The sequence below is a fragment of the Odocoileus virginianus genome, chromosome 32, assembly GCF_023699985.2.
Source record: "Odocoileus virginianus isolate 20LAN1187 ecotype Illinois chromosome 32, Ovbor_1.2, whole genome shotgun sequence".
Lineage (NCBI taxonomy): Eukaryota > Metazoa > Chordata > Mammalia > Artiodactyla > Cervidae > Odocoileus > Odocoileus virginianus.
The window spans coordinates 33,669,826-33,687,606 of record NC_069705.1 but is presented as its reverse complement, the minus strand read 5'-3'; the positions used below and the strand labels follow the sequence as shown (position 1 = coordinate 33,687,606).

Below are 17,781 nucleotides of genomic sequence, written 5' to 3'. Positions count from 1 at the left end.
TCTACAGATAAGACACTTAGTTAGTTAGTTAGTTAGTTTAGTCACTCAGTCGTGTCCAACTCTTTGCGACCCCATGAATTGAAACACGCCAGGCCTCCCTGTCCATCACCAACTCCCAGAGTTTACTCAAACTCATGTGCATTGAGTTGGTGATGCCATCCAGCCATCTCATCCTCTGTCGTCCCCTTCTCCTCCTGCCCCCAATCCCTCCCAGCATCAGGGTCTCTTCCAGTGAGTCAACTCTTTGCATGAGGTGGCCAAGGTATTGGAGTTTCAGCTTCAGCATCAGTCCTTCCAATGAACACCCAGGACTGATCTCCTTTAGGATGGACTGGTTGGATCTCCTTGCAGCCCAAGGGACTCTCAAGAGTCTTCTTCAGCACCACAGTTCAAAAGCATCAATTTTTTGGTGCTCAGCTTTCTTCACAGTCCAACTCTCACATCCATACATGACCACTGGAAAAACCATAGCCTTGACCAGACGGACCTTTGTTGGCAAAGTAATGTCTCTGCTTTTTAATATGCTGTCTAGGTTGGTCATAACTTTCCTTCCAAGGAGTAAGCATCTTTTATTTATTTTTTTTATTTATTTTTATTTATTTTTTATTTTTTTTCCATTTATTTTTATTAGTTGGAGGCTAATTACTTTACATCATTGCAGTAGTTTTTGTCATATATTGAAATGAATTAGCCATGGATTTACATATATTCCCCATCCCGGTCCCCCCTCCCACCTCCCTCTCCACCCGATCCCTCTGGGTCTTCCCAGTGCACCAGGCCGGAGCACTTGTCTCATGCACCCAACCTGGGCTGGTAATCTGTTTCACCCTAGATAATATACATGTTTCAGTGCTGTTCTCTTGAAACATCCCACCCTCGCCTTCTCCCAGAGTCCACAAGTCTGTTCTACACATCTGAGTCTCTTTTTCTGTTTTGCATATAGGGTTATCGTTACCATCTTTCTAAATTCCATATATATGTGTTAGTATACTGTAATGGTCTTTATCTTTCTGGCTTACTTTGCTCTGTATAATGGGCTCCAGTTTCATCCATCTCATTAGAACTGATTCAAATGAATTCTTTTTAATGGCTGAGTAATATTCCATGGTGTATATGTACCACAGCTTCCTCATCCATTCGTCTGCTGATGGGCATCTAGGTTGCTTCCATGTCCTGGCTATTATAAACAGTGCTGCGATGAACATTGGGGTGCACGTGTCTCTTTCAGATCTGGTTTCCTTGGTGTGTATGCCCAGAAGTGGGACTGCTGGGTCATATGGCAGTTCTATTTCCAGCTTTTTAAGAAATCTCCACACTGTTTTCCATAGCGGCTGTACTAATTTGCATTCCCACCAACAGTGTAAGAGGGTTCCCTTTTCTCCACACCCTCTCCAGCATTTATTGAGTAAGCATCTTTTAATTTCATGGCTGCAGTCACCATCTGCAGTGATTTTGGAGCCCCCAAAAATAAAGCCAGCCACTGTTTCCACTGTTTCCCCATCTATTTCCCATGAAGTGATGGGACCAGGTGCCATGATCTTTGTTTTCTGAATGTTGAGCTTTAAGCCAACTTTTTCACTCTCCTCTTTCACTTTCATTAGAGGGTTTTTAATTCCTCTTCTCTTTCTGCCATAAGCGTGGTGTCATATGCATATCTGAGGTTACTGATATTTCTCCCAGTACTTAGGTTCTTCCATATATTGGCATGTGTAAATACTGCTGCTATGAACATTGGGGTGTATATATCTTTCCAAATTACTGCTTTTGCTATTTTTAGATATATTTGCAACAGTGGAATTGTTGAATCATATGGTAACTCTAATTTTACTTTTTTGAGAAAACTCCATACTGTTTTCCATAGTGGCTGCACCAATTTACATTCCCATCAACAATGTATGAGAGATCCCTTTTCCTGACATCCTCACCAACATTTTTTGTTTGTGGTTTTTTTTTTTGTTTTTTTTTTTCATTTTAGCCATTTTAACAGGCATGAGGTGATACCTCATTGTGGTTTTGATTTGCATTTTCCTGATGATTAGTGATGCTGAGAATCTTGTCATCTGTATTTTCTTTTTGGGAAAATATTGTTAAAATGACTATCTTACTTAAGGCAGTCTACATACTCAATGCAATCCTAATCAAAATACTAATGGCCCTCTTCATAGAACAAATACGTTTAAAATTTTCTACATAAACACACACACACATACAAAACCCAAATAATCAAAATAATCATGAGAACGAAGAACAGAGCTGTAGGAATCATGCTGTCTGACCTCAGATTATAAAATAAAATGCTACAGTGATCAAAACAGTTAGGTAATAGCAACAACAACAACAAAAAGACATATAGATCAATAAAACAGATCAGAGAGCCCCAAAATAAACCCATGCACTTATGGCAATTAATGTCTGACAAAGGAGACAAACATATGCAATGGGAAAGACAGTCTCTTCAATAAGTGCTGCTGGGAAAACTGAAAGCTACATGTAAAAGAATAAAGCTAGAAATTCTCTTAGACCGTATACAAAAATAATTTCAAAATGGATTAAAATCCTAAACATAAGACTGGATATAAAATTCCTTGAGGAAAACACAGAACACTCTTTGCCAAAAATTGCAGCAATCTTTTTTGAATCTGTCTCCTAAAGCAAAGGAAATTAAAGCAAAAATAAACAAATTGGACCTAATTAAGCTTAAAAGCTCTTGCACAGAAAAGCAATCCATCAACGAAATGAAGAGACAACCTATTAATGGGGGAAAGTATTTGCAATTGATATTACCAATATGCTGTTAATATCCAACAAATATAAAAAAAAACCTCATACAACTCAATGTTAAAAACGTACAACCTGATTAAAAAATGGACTGAAAAACTTAATACAGCTTTTGTTTTTATTATAATTTTTAATCATTAGCCTTAGGATTCCTAGTCAAGACACTGTTTTCTAAAGTTATTTAAGTTAGCTTGTTTACTTAAAACCGTGTTAATGACATTTATTTTTAGCATGGTATCAACAGCATAGAAAAACATATTCATTGTCATTGCTTTTGTTTTGTTACCTTATCTAGTAACATTGTTCCTCTCACTTGCTGGCAATCCTTTGAAATGCTTACCTGCATGATCCTTTTAGATGACAAATGTAGAGGAGTGAATTTGGTTTCATAGAACACATGCCTTGTTTCATACTTACTTGTTTTTCATTAGGTTATATATGTTTTTCATTAGGTTGTACATGCATTAATTATACTTATATCTAAAGGTAAAAAGCTAGTAAAACACACATGATTAAATATAACATTAAAACTTAAATGTAAAAATGTCCATGTGGTTAATTAGGAATCTATAAATAAAATAATCAATGACCAAAATTATTCCTACAACTAATGTTTGCACCTATATTCTAAGTCTCAACATAGAATCTTAGATAATGATTTCATTATCCCTATAAATTACCTTAATTTCTGTGAAATTATACAGTTTAACAAAATGATTTCCAAATCAGGAAAGGAGTATGTCAAGGCTCTATATTGTCACCCTGCTTACTTAAATTATACGCAGAGTACATCATGAGAAATGCTGGGCTGGATGAAGCACAAGCTGGAACCAAGACTGATGGGAGAAATATCAATAACCTCAGATATGCAGAGGACACCATCCTTATGGCAGAAAGTGAAGAAGAATTAAAGAGCCTCTTGATGAAAATAAAAGAGAATGAAAAAGTTGGCTTAAAACTCAGCATTCAGAAAACTAAGATCATGGCATCTGGTCCCATCACTTCATGGCAAATAGATGGGGAAACAATGAAAACAGTGACAGACATTATTTTTGGAGGGCTCCAAAATCAGATGCAGATGGTGGTTGCAGCCATGAAAGGAAAAGACACTTGCTCCTTGGAAGAAAAGTTACTACCAACCTAGACAGCATATTAAAAAGCAGAGACATTACTTTGCCAACAAAGGTCCGTCTAGTCAAAGCTATGATTTTTCCAGTAGTCATGTAAGGATGTGAGAGTTGGACTATAAAGAAAGCTGAGCACTGAAGAATTGATGCTTTTGAACTGTGGTGTTGGAGAAGACTCTTGAGAGTCTCCTGGACTACAAGGGGATACAAGTCCATCCTAAAGGAAATCAGTCCTGAACATTTGTTGGAAGGATTGATGCTGAAGCTGAAACTCCAATACTTTGGCCACCTGATGTGAAGAACTGACTCAACTGAAAAGACCCAGATACTGGGAATGATTGAAGGTGGGAGGAGAAGGGATGACAGAGAATGAGATGGTTGGATGGCATCACTGATTCAATGGACATGAGTTTGAGAAAACTCCGGGAGTTGGTGATGGACAGCGAGGCCTGGTGTGCTGCAGTCCATAGGATCGCAAAAAGTTAGACACAACTGGGCAACTGAATTGAACTCAGCTGAACTAGATGATGACTGGGGTGTCTTTCCTTGTTCAGTTGCTCAGTCGTGTGTGATGCTTTGCAGCCCCATGGATTGCAGAATTTCAGGCTTCCCTGTCCTTCACTATCTCTTGGAGTTTGCTCAAACTCATGTCCATTGAGTCAGTGATGCCAACCAAACATTTCATCCTCTGTTGCCTCCTCCTTCTGTTTTTCGGCTGTCAATTTAAATCAAATCCTTAGCAAAATGTTTTAGGGAAAAAAGGCATATGTATTTAAAGTTCTACTATTTCATTACAACTAAACTGTATAATTGAAATTTTTAAAAATTTATTTTTATTAGTTGGAGGCTAATTATTTTACAATATTGTAGTGGGTTTTGTCATACATTGTTAAATAGATGATAGTCTCTTTGCCCCTCTCTTCCTTTCTCTTTAAATTTATTTCCCCCCCTACTACTGTTGGCATGTCAGTTGTCTGGTATTCCATCAATTTCAGAATTTCCCACAGTTTATTGTGATCCACACTGTCAAAGACTTTAGCATAGTCAATAAAGCAGAAATAGATGTTTTTCTGGAACTCTCTTGCTTTTTTGATGATTCAGTGGATGTTGAAAATTTGAACTCTGGTTCTTCTGCCTTTTCTAAAACCAGCTTGAACATCTGGAAGTTCACAAGTTCACGTATTGCTGAGGTCTGGCTTGGAGAATTTTGAGCATTACTTTACTAGCCTGTGTGATGAGTGAAATTGTGTGGTAGTTTGAGCATTCTTTGGCATTGCCTTTCCTTGGGATTGGAATGAAAACTGACCATTTCCAGTCCTGTGGCCACTGCTGAGTTTTCCAAATTTGCTGGCATATTGAGTGCAGCACTTTCACAGCATCATCTTTCAGGATTTGAAATAGCTCAACTGGAATTCCATCACCTCCACTAGCTTTGTTTGGAGTGATGCTTCCTGAGGCCCACTGGACTTCACATTCCAGGATGTCTGGCTCTAGGTGAGTTATCATGTCTTCATTATTATCTAGGTCATGAAGATCTTTTTTGTACAGTTTTTCTGTGTATTCCTGCCACCTTTTCTTAATATATTCTGCTTCAGTTAGATCCATACCATTTCTGTCGTTTATTGAGTCCATCTTTGCATGAAATGTTCCCTTGGTATCTCTAATTTTCTTGAAGAGATCTCTAGTCTCTCCCATTCTATTGTTTTCCTCTATTTCTTTGCATTGGTCACTGAGGAAGGCTTTCTTATCTCTCCTTGCTATTCTTTGGAACTCTACATTCAAATCTTTCCTTTTCTCCTTTGTTTTTTTGCTTCTCTTCTTTTCACAGCTATTTGTAAGGCCTCCTCAGAAGGCCATTTTGCTTTTTGCATTTCTTTTTCTCGTGGATGGTCTTGATCCCTGTATCCTGTACAATGTCATGAACCTCCATCCATAGTTCATCAGGTACTCTGTCTATCAGGTCTAGTCCCTTAAATCTATTTCTCACTTCCACTGTATTATCATAATGGATTTGATTTAGGTCATACCTGAATGGTCTAGAGGTTTTCCCCACTTTCAATTTAAGTCTTAATTTGGCCATAAGGAGTTCATGATCTGAGCCACAGTCAGCTCCTGGTCTTGTATTTGCTGACTGTATAGAGCTTCTCCATCTTTGGCTGCAAAGAATATAATCAATCTGATCTCGGTATTGACCATCTTGTGATGTCCACGTGTAGAGTCTTCTCTTGTGTTGTTGGAAGAGGGTGTTTGCTATGACCAGTGCATTCTCTTGGCAAAGTTCTATTAGCCTTTGCCCTGATTCATCCTGTACTCCCAGGCCAAATTTTCCTGTTATTCCAGGTGTTTCTTGACTTCCTACTTGCATTCCAGTCCCCTATAATGAAAAGGGCATCTTTTGGGGGTGTTAGTTCTAAAAGGTCTTGTAGGTCTTCAAAGAATCGTTCAGCTTCAGCTTCTTTGGCATTACTGGTCGGGGCATAGACTTGGATTCCTGTGATATTGAATAGTTTGCCTTGGAAATGAACAGACATCATTCTGTCATTTTTGAGACTGCATCCAATTACTGTAATTTGGACTCTTTTGTTGATTATGATGGCTACTCCATTTCTTCTAAGGGATTCCTGCTCATAGTAGTAGATATAATGGTCATCTGAGTTAAACTGACCCATTCCAGTTCATCTTAGTTCACTGATTCCTAGAATATCGATGTGACCTGCCTCTTGAGAAACCTGTATGCAGTTCAGGAGCAATAGTTAGAACTAGAAATGGAAAAACAGACTGGTTCTAAACAGGAAAAAGAGTACATCAGGCTGTATATTGTCACCCTGTTCATTTAACTTATATGCAGAGTACATCATGAGAAAGGCTGGGGTGGAAGAAGCACAACCTGGAATCAAGATTGCCAGGAGAAATATCAATAACCTCATATATGCAGATGACACCACCCTTACAGCAGTAAGTGAAGAAAACTAAAGAGCCTCTTGAAAGTTAAAGAGGAGAGTGAAAAAGTTGACTTAAAACTCAACATTCAGAAAACTAAGATCATGGCATCTGGTCCCATCACTTCATGGGAAATAGATGGGGAAACAGTGGCTGGCTTTATTTTGGGGGGCTCTAAAATCACTGAAGATGCTGACTGCAGCCATGAAATTAAAAGGTTCTTACTCCTTAGAAGGAAAGCTATTAGCAACCTAGACAGCATATTAAAAAGCAGAGAGACTACTTTGTCAACAAAGGTCCATCTTGTGCCCATCAGCAGACGAATGGATGAGGAAGCTGTGGTACATATACACCATGGAATATTACTCAGCCATTAAAAAGAATTCATTTGAATCAGTTCTAATGAGATGGATGAAACTGGAGCCCATTATACAGAGCAAAGTAAGCCAGAAAGATAAAGACCATTACAGTATACTAACACATATATATGGAATTTAGAAAGATGGTAACGATAACCCTATATGCAAAACAGAAAAAGAGACTCAGATGTGTAGAACAGACTTGTGGACTCTGGGAGAAGGCTAGGGTGGGAATGTTTCAAGAGAACAGCATTGAAACATGTATATTATCTAGGGTGAAACAGATCACCAGCCCAGGTTGGGTGCATGAGACAAGTGCTCGGGCCTGGTGCACTGGGAAGACCCAGAGGGATCAGGTGGAGAGGGAGGTGGGAGGGGGGACCGGGATGGGGAATACATGTAAATCCATGGCTAATTCATTTCAATGTATGACAAAAACTACTGCAATGATGTAAAGTAATTAGCCTCCAACTAATAAAAATAAATGGAAAAAATAAATAAATAAATAAATAAAAGAATACTGGAGTGGGTTGCCATGCCCTTCTCCAGGGGATCTTCCCAACTCGGGGATCAAAAAAAAAAAAAAAAAAAAGGTCCATCTTGTCAAGACTATGGTTTTGCCAGTAGTCATGTATGGATGTGAGAGTTGGACTATAAAGAAAGCTGAACATGGAATAATTGATGCTTTTAAACTGTGGTGTTGGAGAAGACTCTTGAGTCCCTTGAACTGCAAGGAGATCCAACCTTCCATCCTAAAGGAGATCAGTCCTGGGTGTTCACTGGAGGACTGATGCTGAAGCTGAAACTCCAATATTTTGGCCACCTGATGGGCAGAGATGACTCATTTGAAATGACCCTGATGCTGGGAAAGATTGAGGGCAGGAGGAGAAGGTGATGACGGAGGATGAGATGGTTGGATTGCATCACCGACTCAATGGACTTGAGTTTGGGTAAACTCCAGGAGTTGGTGATGGACAGGGAGGCCTGGCGTGCTGCAGTTTATGGGGTCACAAAGTGTCGGACAGGACTCAGTGACTAAACCAAACTGAACTGAATACTGTTGGAGGAGATCATCAGAAAGGCTTCACCACCAGTTGACCCAGATGTTGGATCAGATGATTGGAGGCTAGTTACCCTCTACTTTGTCCTTGGAATATACCTTCTGCTTACTATTAAGAGCCACTTCAGGGATGCAGCTTTGACAGAGTAATGTGCTATTGAGACAGTCTGGCCTGAATGAGTGCCTGAGTGCTGTATTAGTCCTCTGAATAAACTTTTAAGATTCTGGCAGGCAGGTGCATAAGGCTACTCCTTTTGCCCAAGACAAGCCTCATACACAAGTTCCTCTGTTTACTAAAACTGCCACTTACCAATCTGTAGAGGTTAGCATTTTCCCTTGGTCTCTCCCTTCTCTCTGTGTATAGAGCCAGTTTTGAATTTCACCTGGAAAATTCCCAAGACTGAGGGTCAACAAATATGCGCCTGGAATAGCTGACATTAAATTAATTAGTAGTAATAAATTCTGGGGCTAGAAAATTATTTTGATACATCACACAATGTTCTTTTCAACTGAAACCTGTTAATTATTTTGTATTAATTAAACCCCATTAATTTTATTTAATTATTGGAATCAAGAAGTCAGCATCTTAAGACTGTAATAAACTCATTATACAATATGTACATAATTATATAATGATCAAAGGGTCAGTCCAAAAGGAGGATATAACACTTGTACATATGAATGGATAGAGAAGTTGTAATACATAATCCAGAGAATATATATATATATATATATATATATATATATCTCAATATTATTAAGACAAAAAGAAGCATATTCACAGATTTATGTCATATATTCAAATTGGGAAATCAAATATTCATTGCTTTCAATAAATTAAAAGCTCTTATCAATGATATTTACTGATAGAAATGTTATGGTTTTATTCAGATTAAAATAAATCTTTATGATATTTCTCCATTGTTATCTTCCTAGCACTCATCTTTGTACCCTCATTCATTTGTATAATACAATAAAAATGGTTTTCAAAAATTTACACAAAGAAATTTAAAACTTTACTATGTTGTTTATAAAACTAGGTAAATTTTAAACTACATGTCTCATAATTCATAATTCATAGAAAAGTGAATTAGTGGTTATTTTTAACACTGACACAACATTTTTTTGAAAGTATGGGCTGAAATGCAAGGATCCATGGAATACAAGTCTATGCTATAGATTCTCTATCATGTGCTAAATCAAGTGCATCGTGTAACATTAAATATTTCACAAACTGAAATGAACATTATAAACCAAGAAACTTCATAAGGAGGTAAAAAATACAAAGAATATATACCATGAGATCTAACAGGATCTACAATCCAGTATTTTAATATTAGTTGAAACATGTATATCTCTGTTATTTGAATCCATTACATTTCTTATATATATATATATATACTCAAGACTAGAGACAATTTATGATCATAATACAAAATCAAATTGCTTTCATAACAATTGTATGAACTTCAGTATTTCTACGTAATTTTAAAAAGAACATACTGTAAGCATCATATATCACATTCTTTTAAAAAATTGCATAGAAAATCTTCATGGGTTTCCCTGGTGGTTCAGTGGTAAAGAATCCACCTGTCTACACATTTACACATTTACATAGGTATGCACACTAGCCAATACTTATGTATCTATACATTATAGTAAGAATTTCTCAGTAAATATTTGAAAGTAATATTTTTGTTACATAGAAAAATCTAATAGTAGTTCTATACAAGACCATAGAAATGTAATAAGCTCTGAGAGAAAATTCAAGTTTTCAGAACAAGAGACACTTCATTCAGTTATGGAAGTTTATTTTATCAGATTTGAGTTTTTCCAAGGTAACACATACTAATAAACTGATACATAATACACAAAATTATATTTAACTATGTTTTACCGTATTTCACTCAGGGCAGATTATACAGTATTATAGAAGTTAATGACTTAATAACTGCACAATGTTTATGTCAATTTATAACAGCCAAGTTTTCAATGTATTTGTCTGTTACTCACTCAGTTGTGTCCAACGCTTTGTGACCCCCAAGGACAGCAGCCTGCCAGGCTCCTCAATCCATGGAATTCTCCAGGCAAGAATACTGGAGTATATATACCATAACTTCTTTATATATTCATCTGTCAATGGACATCTAGGTTGCTTTCATGTTTCAGCTATTGTAAATAGTGCTGTGATGAACAATGGGATTACCATATGTAAAATATATAGCCAACAGGAATTTGTTGCATGCTTCAGGAAACTCAAACAGGGGCTCGTATCAACCTAGAGGGGTGGGGTGGGGCGGGAGATGAGAGGGAGGTTCAAAAGGGAGGGGAGATATATATATATATATATATATATATACACACACACACATATATATAGATATAGATATATACATAGATATATGTATACATAGATATATATACATGTGTGTATATATATATATATATATATACACATATATATGTGTTACACATATATACGTGTGTGTGTGTGTATATATATATATATATATATATATATATACATATATATATATACACACCTGTGGCTGATTCATGTTGAGGTTTGATGGAAAACAACAAAATTCTATAAAGCAATTATCCTTCAATAAAAAAAATTACTTAAAAAAACAAAATACTGCGGTAGCTTGCCTTTCCCTTCTCCAGGGGAATCTTCCTGACCCAGGGATCCAACCCAGGTTTCCTTCATATCAGGCAGATTCTTTACCATTTGAGCCATTGGGGAAACCCTTTAAATGTATATATAGATATTAAATCTATATAATTTATTTATAACTCCAATTACAGTTAAGTAAAGGAAAAATATGTAATGGAACAGCTTTATGATAAATATGCAAAATATAAACTTCAATATTTACATGAAATAATATTCTGTTCACTTAATTCGTATAAAATATCTAAAGTAATGAATAATTCCCTACTTAACCACATAATAAGAATTGCTTTGTAAATTTAAACATCATCTAAAAATATAATTCTAAAGATAATAATAATAATAGAAGAAAAATCAGACCATTTTTGTATTTTCTAATTTTATAATTGCATATATTTTATCTGCCTAACTAGAAGTGAAATGAAAAGATAACCAGTTTTACTAATTAAAACTTGTTTTACAGCATGGCATTCTAGTATTCGAGTGAATGCACTTCAATATGGGTTTTGGTGCAAGTTAGTCACTAACTGCGTAACATAGCACCTCTGAATTTGGTGGCTAATGATTTATTTAGGTTATGATTCTAAGTATTACTATTTCAGCTGGGTTCAGCTTAGTGTGGTTTTCAGGGTGAAGCTGGATTCTTTCATTCACCTGGTGTCAGATGCATGTAAGCTGTGTGTTAGCTTTACTAATTTGGACTAATTTTTCTTATATGTATAGAGCTTGGGCAGCATCATTTGAGATGACATGTTTCTAGTGTACATAATCTCTCATTCTATAGCAGACTAGCCTATGCATCCCACGGGAGCCATAAATCCAAACATGCAGAGCGGAAGTAAGCAAGGTTTGGAACTACAGCACCATCATTCTGACACATCCTATTAGACAAAAAATATCACAAATTCAGAGGGAAAGAACTAGGTTTCATGTCTCAATGGGAGTAATTGTAAAGTCACGAGGTACAGTCTGTACATAAGAAGAAAGTACAACAGATGTCCATTTTTGCAACTTACTACTGATGGAAGCAGAACTTTCTATCTACACTAGGAAAAAAAGAGGAATAGTTCTGACAAACAGAACACATGGGAGAAAAAACTGGGGAAAGATTAGTCTGTAATGATGAAATAACAATAATTTTAAAAAGAAAACAATGAGTTTGTACTTAGATTTATTTGGAGCTATGTCTGAAAAATTGATGCTTTTGAACTGTGGTGTTGGAGAAGACTCTTTAGAGTCTCTTGGACTGCAAGGAAATCCAAGCAGTCCATCCTAAATATCAGTCCTGGGTGTTCATTGGAAGGACTGATGCTGAAGCTGAAACTCCTATCCTTTGGCCACCTCATTTGACTCATTAGAAAAGACCCTGATGCTGAGAGGGATTGGAGGCAAGAGGAGAAGTGGACGACAGAGGATGAGATGGCTGGATGGCATCACTGACTTGATGGGCGTGAGTTTGAGTAAACTCCGGGAGTTGGTGATGGACAGGGAGGCCTGGCGTGCTGCAATTCATGGGGTCGCAAAGAGTTGGACATGACTGAGCCGACTGAACTGAACTAAACTGAACTGTTGTGGGTATAACTTTAAATCTGGTCTAATCTTCAACACTGTAACATGCACACGTGCACACATACACACACACACACACAATCACATTCCTCACTGGGAATGCTGCTTTAGAATGCCAGTAGGCGTGGTGGCTGGTTGTTCACTTAATATGTTATCAACTCAGCTTGAAGTTTGATGTTTTCAACTGAGCTTTCCCTTAGTTCCTACCATATATTGTCATTTTCAAAATCTGCTTAATGCATATAATCTTTTATTTTTCCTGAACTTTTCTCTCTGAATGTGGAAATTTGCTACTAAAGTGAATCTTACCTAGATATATAGTTTTTATCAATTACTCTTGAATGAATAACATAATATCATGGAAAAACAATAACAATACATTAAAACCATAGTTCAACCTCCAAATTTACTTACTGATATTATGCTGCTATAACCTTCCCAAATACATTTATTTGTTATTGACATGACAGATTCTTAATGATAGAAATGGGAGGAAAATTATTTTCTTATTTGTGTCAACATGAAATTCTGGGAGATTTAGAGATTCTGAGTTACTTCTATATATAGAGGCTTTGAATATACTAGAAAATAAGGAATTGAAAACAATGGCAACCCCAAAGGGGAAGTATTTTTAAAGTTTATATGGAGCAAATAAGCCTGTTTAAAAAGTAATAACACATATATGTATTACTGTAGATATGGTATTAGGATGTATAACATTATAAATTCATGTCACACATAAGAGAGTGTGATTATTTACATTTAAGTGGAAAGTTTTAAGCTTAAGAGCTATTTTTCATTCTGTGTTTACCTGTGTGAATGGAAGTATAGGACAATGGAGATGTTTAACTCTAAGCTCCTTATAAATGTTCCTCTTGGCCTTTCTTTGATAAATGCTATATCCATCCATTTATGATTTTATCATTTATTTAGAAATAGATAAGTGATAAAAATGGGCATTTATTTGAAGACTATACATAGTTTCTACAAGCAACATGTCAGAGGAATATTTTCAGGGTCAGCCAATTCATTTTATTAAGGAAACTTTTTGCGTGCATGCTCAGTCATGTCTGAATCTTTGTGATCTCATGGAATGTAGCCCATCAGGCTCCTTGTCCCTGGAAATTTCCAGGCAATAATATTGGAGTAAGTTGCCATTTCCTCCTTCAGGGGATCTTCCTGACCTAGGGATTGAACTTAAATCTCCTGAGGTTCCTGTGTTGGCAGGTGGATTCTTTACCACTGAGCTACTTGGGAAGCCCAGGAAAATTACTAGATGAGCAAAATGAAACCTTCAAGAAATTTCAACAAGAAGTTAGGGATAATGGTCAAAAATAATAATTGATGGTAAAAATGAAGTGTTTTACATTGACTTGCCATAGAGGATTGTTTCCTCTAGTTGTTGACCTACATTGCCAAAAACTATAACTGACCTTCTATAATTTTGATGTGGAGAAGGACTCTATTAAGGGAGTCTCTCTCTTTTCCTTTTTTTGGAGGGGGTAAGTGGCCTGGTCATGTATCATCTGTCTCTAAAAGTTCCAAAAGCTCTAGACTTGAAATGGCATAAAAGGTACTATTGTTCCAAGAGAGAAAAACACTTTAGCTTCAGGATTAATTGTAAAAATACAGTGATAATACATGTCTTCCTAGTTTCCAATGATTCACTATAAATATTACTGTTACTTATAGGTTTAAATATTATCAGAAAAAATAATATTTTAAAAACAACTTAGGCATAAATCTTGTCAGGCTAGCAGAGAGTAGATCTAGCTTTTAAATCTATCTGTAACTAAAATATATAGGCAATTAAGCCTATAGTTTCCTCATCTGTAAAGGTTTATAGAAGTGGTTTCACAAGACTGGATAATATATTCTTAATATGATGAAGGAGTTGTCATCTGGTAAATTTCTTTTTACTGAGTGAGGAACAAGATTACCACCTTACACTTTGAACAGAGGCAGGCACATGGGAATCACATGAGAAACAGATCATAAAATAAGATAGTAAAGTTTAGCTGATAGAGCAGGGAAGTAAATTTGATACAGAAACTCGGGTGGTTTGGGTGGGGGGGCATAATGGAGGCCTAATTTTAAACTTGAAATAATTTATTTCAAGAGAACTTGGTCAATTAATTTTTGTAATTATTTCCACATATGTTCACTTCCTTAAAGGCCTCTGTTTGTTACTATGTGAAATAGCACCACCTTTAATGCTTAAAAGGACCTCAGTGAACTGTCCCTCACTCACCAATTCTGACTCATAGTCACCACACTGTTATTTGTAAGTACAAATGACTTCCCATTTTTTAAAAAAGGTAGCCAGTTCCACTCTCAACAGAAAAGAGCATGTAAATGTTCTTCGTCAACATGTGCGTGTTGTGCTAAGGTACTTCAGTAGTGTCCTGCTCTGTGAGATCCTATGGGCTGCAGCCTGCCAGATTCCTCTGTCCATAGGATTCTCCAGGCAAAAATACTGGAGTGGATTGTCATGTCCTCCTCCAGGGGATCTTCTCTACCCAGGGGTCGGACCTGTGTCTCTTACATCTCCTCATTGGCAAACAGGTTCCCCACTATAGTGCCATCTGAGAAGCCTGTATGAATTCTATACCAGACTTTAAAAAATATAAACACATTTCAAAAAGTTTAGCATGTAAATTAGACCATATGTACTTTCCCAAAGACAGTAGCTGATTTGCCTATAAATTTTCAATGGAAGTGCAGTGATTTCAACTGTTCTACAGAGTAGCAAAAAGTAGAGAAGAATATATAAAATATAATAATAATGTTATACTATATGATAAAACTTCAAATTTTTAATTCTTTACCAAAGGCATTCTTATGTGAAACAGGAATGTTTACATTCTGGAAATGAGTGATGGTAAAAAATTAAAATCTTGATGCCCTGTCTTGATTTGTGCTGAGGTCCATTAGTATGTCACATGACTGTTTTTGCATGATTGGCACAAATCTTGACACAGTGAAACATCATTGTTTTGATCTCAAGATGCACTAGAAGGATCTCAGGGTCTCTTCAGGGATCACAGACCACACCTTAAGAAGATCCGCATTAGAAGAATTTTCATGTTTGCTTTGTTTCTACTGCTCCACTTCAAACCCAAAGTCCACCTAGGAAGTCTCAAGTTATCGGTGTTGTTTAGTTGCTAAGTCACGTTGGACTCTTTTGTGACTCCACAAACTATAGCCTGCCAGGCTCTTTTGTCAATAGAATCCTCCAGGCAAGAATACTGGAGTGGGTTGCCATTGCCTTTTCCAGGGGATCTCCCTGACCCAGGGATTGAATATATGTCTTCTGCATTGGCAGGTGGATTCATTATTACTGAGCCACCAGGGAAGCCCATAAGAAATCTCATACATATTTTAAAATATAAATTTACAAAATATCTTGTTATGAGACATCTTCTCTGACACATATGGTATCATCATCATAGTATTAAAACCATGGGCTTTCCTTGAGATTTTCATAATAGCTGATATTTCTCATTAATTTATTTCTTATTTGAATTTTTATCTTCTAAGAGATCACAGATCATAACATCAAATAACTGAAGCCCCAGGGAATGATGCAAGATACCTCTGAACTGGATGGCTTAATGGACACAGGCAGTAGACAGAATGATATCTAAGTGAGACATGTGCACAAAACTATGTCAAACCACATTCAGACCCTTCCCCCTGAGGGACACGGAGACCTTTTGAAAGTCAATCAAAATCTACCTTGCGGACACATTTTCATCCTAGTACTCCAGGGCTGCAGGCTACAATCATCATAAGAGCACAGACAAGATATGCATTCCAGTATTGCACTTTTTTGTATCTTTCCCTCAACAATGCCCAAATTACATCTCTACACCTGGGAAACTGAGAACAGAAATTTCCAAAATACCATTAGGATGCTGTGTGATGAATTAATGCCAAAGCCAAATTCTTACTTAGCACTGTTAGGCCACAAGAAGTCGCTTATCTTCATTGGATTTATTTAGGCTACACGAGAAAGGAACTCAACGAGCATTAACAAAGGATTCTCCAGGGTCCATGTGGGATTGCATCACTCTCCAGAGCTTCACTACTTCTGTTAGGGAGCTTTCCCAACATGGCCCCTCCAGGCTTAGGAATGCTGACAGCTACCACAGTTACCAGGCATCTCTAGGATCCTGCACCTTTCCTTGTTGATTTCCCTGGAATTTGCCCACATCACAATAAACATCCCCTTTATTAAAACCTATGAAGCACACTTCTTAGATGAAGCACAAGTACAGCTTGGATGAAACACAAATTAGAATCAATATTGCCGGGAGAAACATCAATAACCTCAGAAATGCAGATGACACCACCCTTATGGCAGAAAGTAAAGGAACCAAAGAGTCCCATGACGAAACTGAAAGAGGAGAGTGAAAAAGTTAGCTTAAAACTCAACATTCATAAAACTAAGATCATGGCATCTGGTCCCATCACTTCATGGCAGGTATATGGAGAAACAATGGAAACAGTGGCAGATTTTATTTTCCTGTGCTCCAAAATCACTGCAGATGGTGAATGCAGGCATAAAATTAAAAGACACTTGCTCCTTGGAAGAAAAGCTATGAAAAACCTCGACAGCATATTCAAAATCAGAGACCTTTTTTTTTTTTTTTTTCTGACAAAGTTCCATCTAGTCAAAGCTATGGTTTTTCCAGTAGTCTTGTATGGATGTGAGAGTTGGACCATAAAGAAAGGTGAGTGACAGAGAATTGATGGTTTCAAACTGTGGTGTTGGAGAAAACTCTTAACAGTCCCTAGGACTGCCAAGTCCAAGGAGATCAAACCAGTCAATCCTAAAAGAAATCAATCCTAAATATTCACTGGAAGGACTGATGCTGAAGCTGAAGCTCCAATAATTTGGCCACCTGATGTGAAAAACTGACTCATTGGAAAAGACCCTGATGCTGGGAAAGACTGAAGGCAGGAGGAGAAGGGGATGACAGAGGGTGAGATGGTTGAATGGCATCACTGACTCAGTGGACATGAGTTTGAGCAAGCTCCGGGAGTTGATGATGGGCACAGAAGCCTGGCGTGCTGCAGTTCCTGGGGTTGCAAAGAGTCAGACATGACTGAGCGACTGAAATGAACTGAACAGAATTTTCTTTCACTCTACCATCTCTTTCCCACTGAGAAACAGACTCATATATCCACCCTAGACTCACTTATGACCCAAAGTAAACAAACAAACAAACACAGCTTCCAGGAGTGTCTTTTAACCACATTTTCCTTGCA

The 17,781-nt window shown here is 37.1% G+C and overlaps 1 long non-coding RNA gene across 1 annotated transcript in view; it reads right to left on the bottom strand.

Moving 5' to 3' along the window:
* Positions 1 to 8,316: 8,316 nt before the first annotated feature.
* LOC139032544 (uncharacterized) overlaps positions 8,317 to 17,781 on the bottom strand; it is a 376,189-nt gene continuing 366,724 nt past the window's right edge. The window contains exon 3 of the long non-coding RNA XR_011485072.1: positions 8,317 to 8,647. This is a non-coding gene — a long non-coding RNA (uncharacterized lncRNA). The remainder of the gene's footprint in view (positions 8,648 to 17,781) is intronic.